A 7889-nucleotide genomic window follows, 5' to 3' on the forward strand; every position below is an offset into this window, starting at 1 on the left:
CGTCGTTTTGCAAATTATTCAAAATTGTAATTTCAAACTAGATTTTTTTGATTGGCCCAAGCAGGTGTCTCAATCAATTCAAACTCATAATCAAACCTCCTCTAAAAATAACGCATCTAAAGTGAAAAGATCTTTTCGTTCTTTTGCCTATAAAAAGGTGAAGTTTTCAAATTTTCAGACAGAAGCTTTCGACTCGTTCGCTTAATTAGTATTCAAATACAGTATTTTCGATTGAATCATAGAATAGTCCATGATTTGGAGCTTGCCTATAACCAAATTAAGTTTTCATACCGCGAATTGCAATTAGTTCGAATAATAACTTTTAAAAAATTGTAAATTCAATTGGGTCATAGAGTTTTCCAAACTGAACCAAACTTGGTATGGACTATCCCCTGTATAGAGCATAGTAGAGTTTTTACTATAGTTTGTCTACAAAACAAGTTGTGTTTTCATACAGAAATTTGCCTATATTTTGAATAAATATTTTTTGAAATATAATTTTTTCCGCCGAATCAAGGCTGCTTTGTTTTGTTTTGTAGAGAGCGTTTTGAGCCATATTTTACTATTAAGTGTCTGCTCATTTCTCCGGTAGCTGTCTTTTTAACTCTGCCATTACCACTCTTCAGCCGGGAGTGAAAAGTAGGAGGTTGAAAAAAAAAGAGATCAAACTCTAAATTCTCAAAAATTCGGTTTATAAATGCACTAGGTGACTTTTACGTCAAATGTTTGCCGTTTTGGTATCTTCTTTTCTGTTTATGTGTGTTTGTGTGGATATGGGAGTGCGTATTTGTTTGTGTATGCCTGTGTTTGTCTGTGTGTGTATGAGTGTGTTTTTAAGTGTGTAACTGTGTGTGTACTTGTGTCTATCTGTCTGTCTGTTCGTCTGTGGGTGTCAGTGTGTTTTGATTGGGTCATAGAATTAAAAAGTAAAACATATCTGGAAAATTTGAAAAATCTGTTTTTTAACTTGGCTTTCTTGTTAACAGTTCGTAGTGCGACCATTGTCCACATTTTGATTTGGTCATAGAGATTTCCAAATTGGACCAAACTTAGTAAGGAGTATCCCTTGTGTATGTAGAGTCCAATAATTTAAATATTTTTTCTAGCGCTTGGGTTTAAATAAAATAAAGTTTCATACGGAACATTGCGATTAATTCAATTAATTATTGTAAAAATTTCAGATTTGATTGTGTCATAGGATAGTGTAATTCGAACTGAACTTCGTATGTATCACCATCTGTGTATTTATAGTGAAAATAATCAGGAGTTGTTGCTAAACCTTGCCTATGAAAACCTTCAGGTTATCACACGGAAGTCTGCTTTAATTCGAATTATTAACTTTGAAACGCAATATTTCCGATTGGGTCAAAGAATTGTCCAAATCGGACAAAACTGGGTATGAAGTCGTCACTGTTTTCGCAGAATTTAGAAAAAATTTACGTAGAGTGTCGAAAAAAGAGATTCAGTCGAATAAAAATTTGTGAAGTATAGTGCTTTTTATTGAGTCGTAGAGCTGTCCAATTAGAACCCAATTTGGTACGGGTTATCCCATGTGTTTTTTTTCATACAACATTTTGCTATTCATTCGAATTATTACTTTGAACAATAGTATTTTTGAGAGTTTTTGGTCATAGAGTTGTTCAAAAAGACTCCAACATGATATGAAGTATCACCGTTTACGTAAAGTGTGGAGCGAAGCGAATAATTTCCATAGCTTGCATTTGAAAAAACTTAAGTTCTCATACGAAAATTTGATTTAACTTGGATAATTACATTTGAAACTCCGAATTTTTTCATTGGGCTACAGAGTTGGTCAAATCAAACCAAAATTGTATGAAATCGTTTTTGTTCACGTAGAGAGTAGAGCAAAAAAAAGATTAACTTGGATCAATATTTTTGAAATATTTAACTTCTGGTTGGGCTACAGAGTAACATGGAATATTGTTTTTGACTGTAGAGTGTAGAGTAAAAAAAGTTTTGCGATAGCTTGCCTAGGACAAAAAAGTTTTCATATAAAAATTTGGGATTAATTCCTTAATTGATTTTGAAATTTATTTTTTTGACAATTTTTGATTGGTTCACAGAGTGGTCCATATGGAACAAAATCTGATTATTCCTAGCGTACGTAGGGTTTAAAATAAAAAAAAATGTTTGGAATGGCTCGTCTAACAGAAATGTTAGGTTTTCATACAAAAAAAATTGCGTTTTCTCAAATGTTGATTTTGAAAAATCGAATTTTGACAATTTTTATTGGGCCATCAAAATATCCAAATTGAACCAAATTTGATATGGAGTATTCTCTGTGTACGTAGAATATAGTGCAAAAAAATTTTTGCTAGAGGTTGACTATAAGAAATACTAGATTTTAATATTAGAATTTTAAGATTAATTCAAATTAGTAGTTTTGAAATATAGTGAATATTATTGGCCATAAAGATAACCAAAACAAACCAAAAGTGGAATGGAGTATTACCTGTGTATATAAAATGTAGAGCAAAAAGAACTTTGGCAATAGTTTGGAAAAAAGTCAAGTTTCAATACGAGAAATTGCGGTTACCTCGAATGATTATTTTTGAAATATAGTAGTCTTGATTGGCCCATAGAGTTGTCGAAAGTGAAGCAAATTTGATATTAAGTTGCCACTGTGTCCATAATTTTCTCTGCAATAAGAAAAATTGCTATAATTTGCCGATAAAAAGTTAGATTTTCGTATGGAAATTTGCGATTAAATCGAATGATTGATTAATTTTGGAAAATACAGTTTTTGATTGGGCTACAGAGTTGTCCAAATCAAAACAAACCTGAAATAAAGAATTCCGTGTATCTGAAGAAAGTTGAGCAAAAAATCTTTGCTATAGCTTGCTTATTAAAAAAGTTAGGTATTCAAACGGAAACTTGCGATTAATTCAAATAAATAAATTTGAAATATACTATTTTTGATTGGGTCATAGAGTTGTCCAAATGAAACAAAATTTGGTTTAAAGTGTTTTTTGCGTACGCAGTGATTCGAAAAAAAATGTTTGGAATGGCGCGCCTAGGAAAGAAGTTAGGTTTTCATACCAAAGAGTTGTGTTTATTTCGATCAATGAATTTGAAAAATCGATTTTTGGACAATTTTCATTGGGTCATCGAACTGTCCGAAGTGAACCAAACATGATATGTAGTATCCTCTGTGTATGTAGAATGTAGAGCAAAAAGAGTATTTGCAAGTTCTTTCTTGCCCATGATAAATGTTACATTTTCTTGCGGAAATTTAAGATTAGTTCAATTAATTAATTTTTAAATTTAATGAGCATGATTGGGCATACAGATATCCAAAACGAACCAAAAGTGGAATGGAGTATTCCCGTTGGAAGTAGATTGTAGAGCAAGAAGAATTTTGGCAAGAATTTGCCTAGGAAAAACTCAAGTTCCAATACGATAAATTGCGGTTAACTCGAATAATTAATTTTGAATTAAAGTAGTTTTGAATGGCTCATAAGGTTTTTCAAAGTGAACCGAAGTTGATAGAGAGGAACCACTGTGTACATTAAAATTAGTGCGAATAGAATTTTTGCTCTAATTTGCCTATAAAATAGTTTTTTTTCATGGAAAATTTTGCGATTAATCCCAATAATTAATTTGACAACAGTGTTTTTGACAGCTTTGGTCATAGAGTTGTCCAAAAAAGTTCGAACTTGATATGAAGTATCCCTGTGTACGCAATGTGTTGAGCAAAACGAAAATTTTCTATAGTTTGCATTTGAAAAAACTTAAGTCCTCGCACGGAAATTTGATTTAACTTAGATAATTAATTTTGAAAAACAGAATTTTTTATTGGGCTACAGAGTTGTACAAATTAAGCCAAACCTGAAATGGAGAATTCTGCGTGTTTGCAGAATGATGAGCAAAAAATCTTTGCAATAGCTTGCTCTTGAAAAACGTTAGGTTCTCACTCAAAACTTTAGCTATTAATCCCAATAATTAACTTTGAAATTTAGTATTTTTGTTTGGGTCATAGAGTTGTCCAAGTCATACCAAATTGGTTTGGACTTTTCCCTGTGTAAGTAAAGATTTAAAAACGTAATTGTTCGCAGAGTGTAAAAATAAGAATTTTTGCGCAAGCTTGCCTAGGAAAAAAGTTAGGTTTTCATACAAAAAATTGCGATAAATTGCATTAATTTATTTTGAATTCTAGTATACTTGCCAATTTATGATTGAGACATAGAGTTCTCTAAATCAATTCAGACATGATATGAAGTATGAAGTATCCCAGGTGTATGTAGAGGGTTGAACGAATAGAAGATTTAATATAGCCTGCCTTTGAAGAAAATTAATGTTTCTTATGGAAATTTTTTAATTATAAAAAAAAACTTTGGGAAATACTAGTTCTGATTGGCAAATAGAGTTGTCCAAATCCAACCAAACCCTTTATGGAGTTATGGAGTATCCCCTGATTCCAGTAGTTAGAACTTTTGCTATAACTTGCCTGTGAAAAAAGTTAAATTCTCATACCGAAATTTGCGATTAATTCGGATAATCAATTTTGAAAAATAGAATTTCTGATTGGGATACAGAGTTTTACAAATCAAAACAGTTTTGATATGGAGTATCTGTTGTGCACGCAACGCGTAAAGCAAACAAAGTTTTGGTTGTAGATCTGCTTTAGAAAAGTAAGGCTTTTGTGCCGAATTTTGCGAATAATCTGTATAATTAATTTGAAAAGTACAGTTTCTGATTGGGCTACAGAGTTGTACAAATCAAACCAAACCTGAAATGGAGAATTCTGCGTCTTTGCAGAAAGAAGAGCAAAAAATCTTTGCTATGGCGTGCTTTTGAAAAAAGTTTAAGTTTTCATACAAAAATTTTGCTATTAATCCCAACTATTAACTTTTAAATTTAGTATTTTTGTTTTGATCATAGAGTTGTCCAAGTCATACCAAATTGGTTTGGACAATTCCTTGTGTAAGTAAAGAATAAAAAAGTAATTGTTCGGAGAGTGTAAAACAAGAATTTTTGCACTAGTATGTCTAGGAAAAAAATTAGGTTTTCATACAAAAAATTGCGATAAATTGCTATAATTTATTTTGAATTCTAGTATATTTGACAATTTATGATTGAGCCATAGAGTTCTCTGAATCGATTCAAACATGATATGAAGTATGAAGTATCCCCACTGTATGTAGAGTGTTGAACGAATAGAAGTTTTGCTGTAGCTTGCTTTTAAAAAATTAAGTTTTCTTATGGAAATTTCTTAATCAGGAAAAAAAGTTTCGTGAAATACTAGTTTTGATTGGCCTAAAGAGTTATCCAAATGAAACCAAATTTTTCTAAGGAGTACACTTTGAGTAGGTAAAGAGTACAGCAAAAAAGGCACAAAGAAATTTTGCTATAACTTGTCTATGAAAAAAGTTTAATTTCTCATACGGAAATTTGCGATTAATTCGGATAATTAATTTTGAAAAATAAAATTTCGGAATATAATTGTCCAAATGAAACCATTTTTTTTATATAGAGTATCTCTTGTGTACGTAGAGTGCAGAGCAAACAGAGTTTTGGCTGTAGCTTTGCGTTGGAAAAGAAAGGTTTCTGTACGGAAATTTGCGATTAATCTGGATAATTTATAAGAAAAATATGGGTTCTGATTGGGCTACAGAGTTGTACAAATAAAAAAAACCTGATATGGAGTTTTTCTATTTTTTGCAGAGTGTAGAGCAAAAAATTTTTGGTTTAAATTGCCAAGGAAAAAGGTTTTCATAGAAAAAATTTCGATTAAATCCAACAATTGATTTCGGTTTTTTAGTATTTTTGACAATTTTTGATTGGTTCATAAAGTTGTCCAAATCAAACCAAATTTGATATGGAATTATCCTTGTGTACGTAGAGTGAAGAGCAAAAAGAAGTTTTGCTAAACCTTGCCTATGAAATTTGGAATAGTTCAGCTTGGCTATGAAAAAGTTAGGTTTTCATACGGAAATTTGCGATTAATTCAGATACTTAAATTTGATGTATAGTGTTTTGCATTGCGTCATAGAGTTGTCCGAATCAAACCCAATTAGGTTTGAGGGTTCTTTGCGTACATAGAATTTAGAGTAATAAAAAATTTTTGCCGTAGCTTGCCTTGGAAAAATTTAAGTTTTTATACGTAAATTTGCACTTAGTTCAGACAATTAACTTCGAAGTATAGTATTTTTTGACAAATTTTGATTGGGTTATAGAGTAGGCCAAATCAAACCCAATTTGTTATGAAGTAGTTCTTGTGTACGTAGAGCGTAGTGCAAAAATTTTTTCTAGAGCTTGGCGTTAAAAAAGATAGTTTTAACGGAAGTTTGCTAATAATTCGGATAATTAATTGAATAAATAATAGTTTTCTCTAACGGGTTAAATCTGCTTTGTATTGTTTTATAATAATTTGATTTGTAAAAATGCTTTGAGCCACGTTTGTTTACCTAGTGCCCTGCTCAAATTTCCTATAGTTATTTAATTAAGTCCGCCACTGTCGGCCCGAAGCCCGTATTGAAAAAGGGGGAAGGTGAAAATGAAAACATCATGCTGGAAAATCTCTAAAATTCGGTTTTCAACATGACTATTAGATTTTTCCGACAACGTTTAGCTATTTGTCTCTGTGCGTGTGTGTGTGTCTGTGTGTATGAGTGTGTGTGTGTGTGTGTCTGTTTGTGTGTGGGTATCTGTGTGATTTGATTGGGTCATAGAATTGATAAAAATACATATCATTCTGGAAACTTTCAAAAAGTTGTTTTTTAATTTGGCTTTGAGACTTTTCAGACGATAATTTAGCTATATTTTGTTCAAAAAACTCCTCTCGTGCGACTTATGGTCAGACCGTAGTGCGGCCATTGTCCTGTTTTTTGTTTGAACCTTGATCAGACTATAGTGCAACTTTGCCTTCTGATCAAACTGTAATTCGACCATTGCCATGACCATAGTGTGACTCGAGCGTTTCCCAGACCATGTATTTTGGTTCGCACCACGCCACTGGTGCAAATGGCCTAATCAGACCGGTCTAGGATCGCCCACCTAAAACTGGGGTATTTGCCCAGGAGTTTAGTTTCAATCGGTTGAAGTTGTGCTTGTGGACTTTTTTATATTTATGGGAATTTAATTCAACGAGATTTAATGATTGTCTATCGCATCATAAAATTTTTTATTTTATACTATGCAAAAGGGCGTAGTTTTAGCTACTCTTTCTTACAAATCTTTTCTAAAATTTCAGGAGGGGAAAACCTTACCAAACATACTCTTCATGGGGACCTTTAGTAATCGAACTATCAATTTCTCGATAAGATTATCTCGACCTTTCTTGGGTTACTTTTAATACGGTTCTTGTTTTTGAAAAAGTAAGTTTCATTTTGATGCAAACATCATGTATTCACACGAAGAAAACGCAGAAACAGGTAGAAAACAGACAGTTATTTCAGAAATTGAGAATCCTGGAGACTATAATAAGTAGTGCTTTCTCATACAAAACGAATCTAAAGTAGTGTAAAAAAGTATACATATGGCCCTGCCAAAACATTTGGAGACTTTTCAATTTTTTACTCAAATTTTAGAAAAAAAAATGTAAATTAGTTCCCTATTCAGTTGCTCTTCTGCACAAAGAAGTGTGGAAGAGCGTACCCTTACCTTAACGACTTTATAAAGTTCGTTGGCAATCAGTACTGATTTCAAAACAATTTCAGAGAAATTTCAATTTTCAGTACTGTTTCAGAAGGATTTCAGAACCAACTGTGAAGTGATCTTGGAGTTTCTCTGAATTTTGCTCTGATTCAGAGAAGCTCCGAGATCAATTCACAGTTGGTTCCGAAATCCTTCTGAAAGACTTGTTTTCTTCTGAATCAGAACTTAAATCAGAATGAATCATTGAATTAGCTCTGAATCAAACAAATTCG

General features: G+C 32.2%; 1 protein-coding gene across 4 annotated transcripts in view; it reads right to left on the minus strand.

The window, feature by feature from the left end:
* Positions 1-7889, minus strand: part of LOC142354268 (uncharacterized) — a 301959-nt gene that overhangs the window by 128067 nt on the left and 166003 nt on the right. The window lies entirely within an intron of this gene.

This window comes from Convolutriloba macropyga, chromosome 15 (assembly GCF_964194025.1).
Source record: "Convolutriloba macropyga chromosome 15, txConMacr16.3, whole genome shotgun sequence".
Lineage (NCBI taxonomy): Eukaryota > Metazoa > Xenacoelomorpha > Acoela > Convolutidae > Convolutriloba > Convolutriloba macropyga.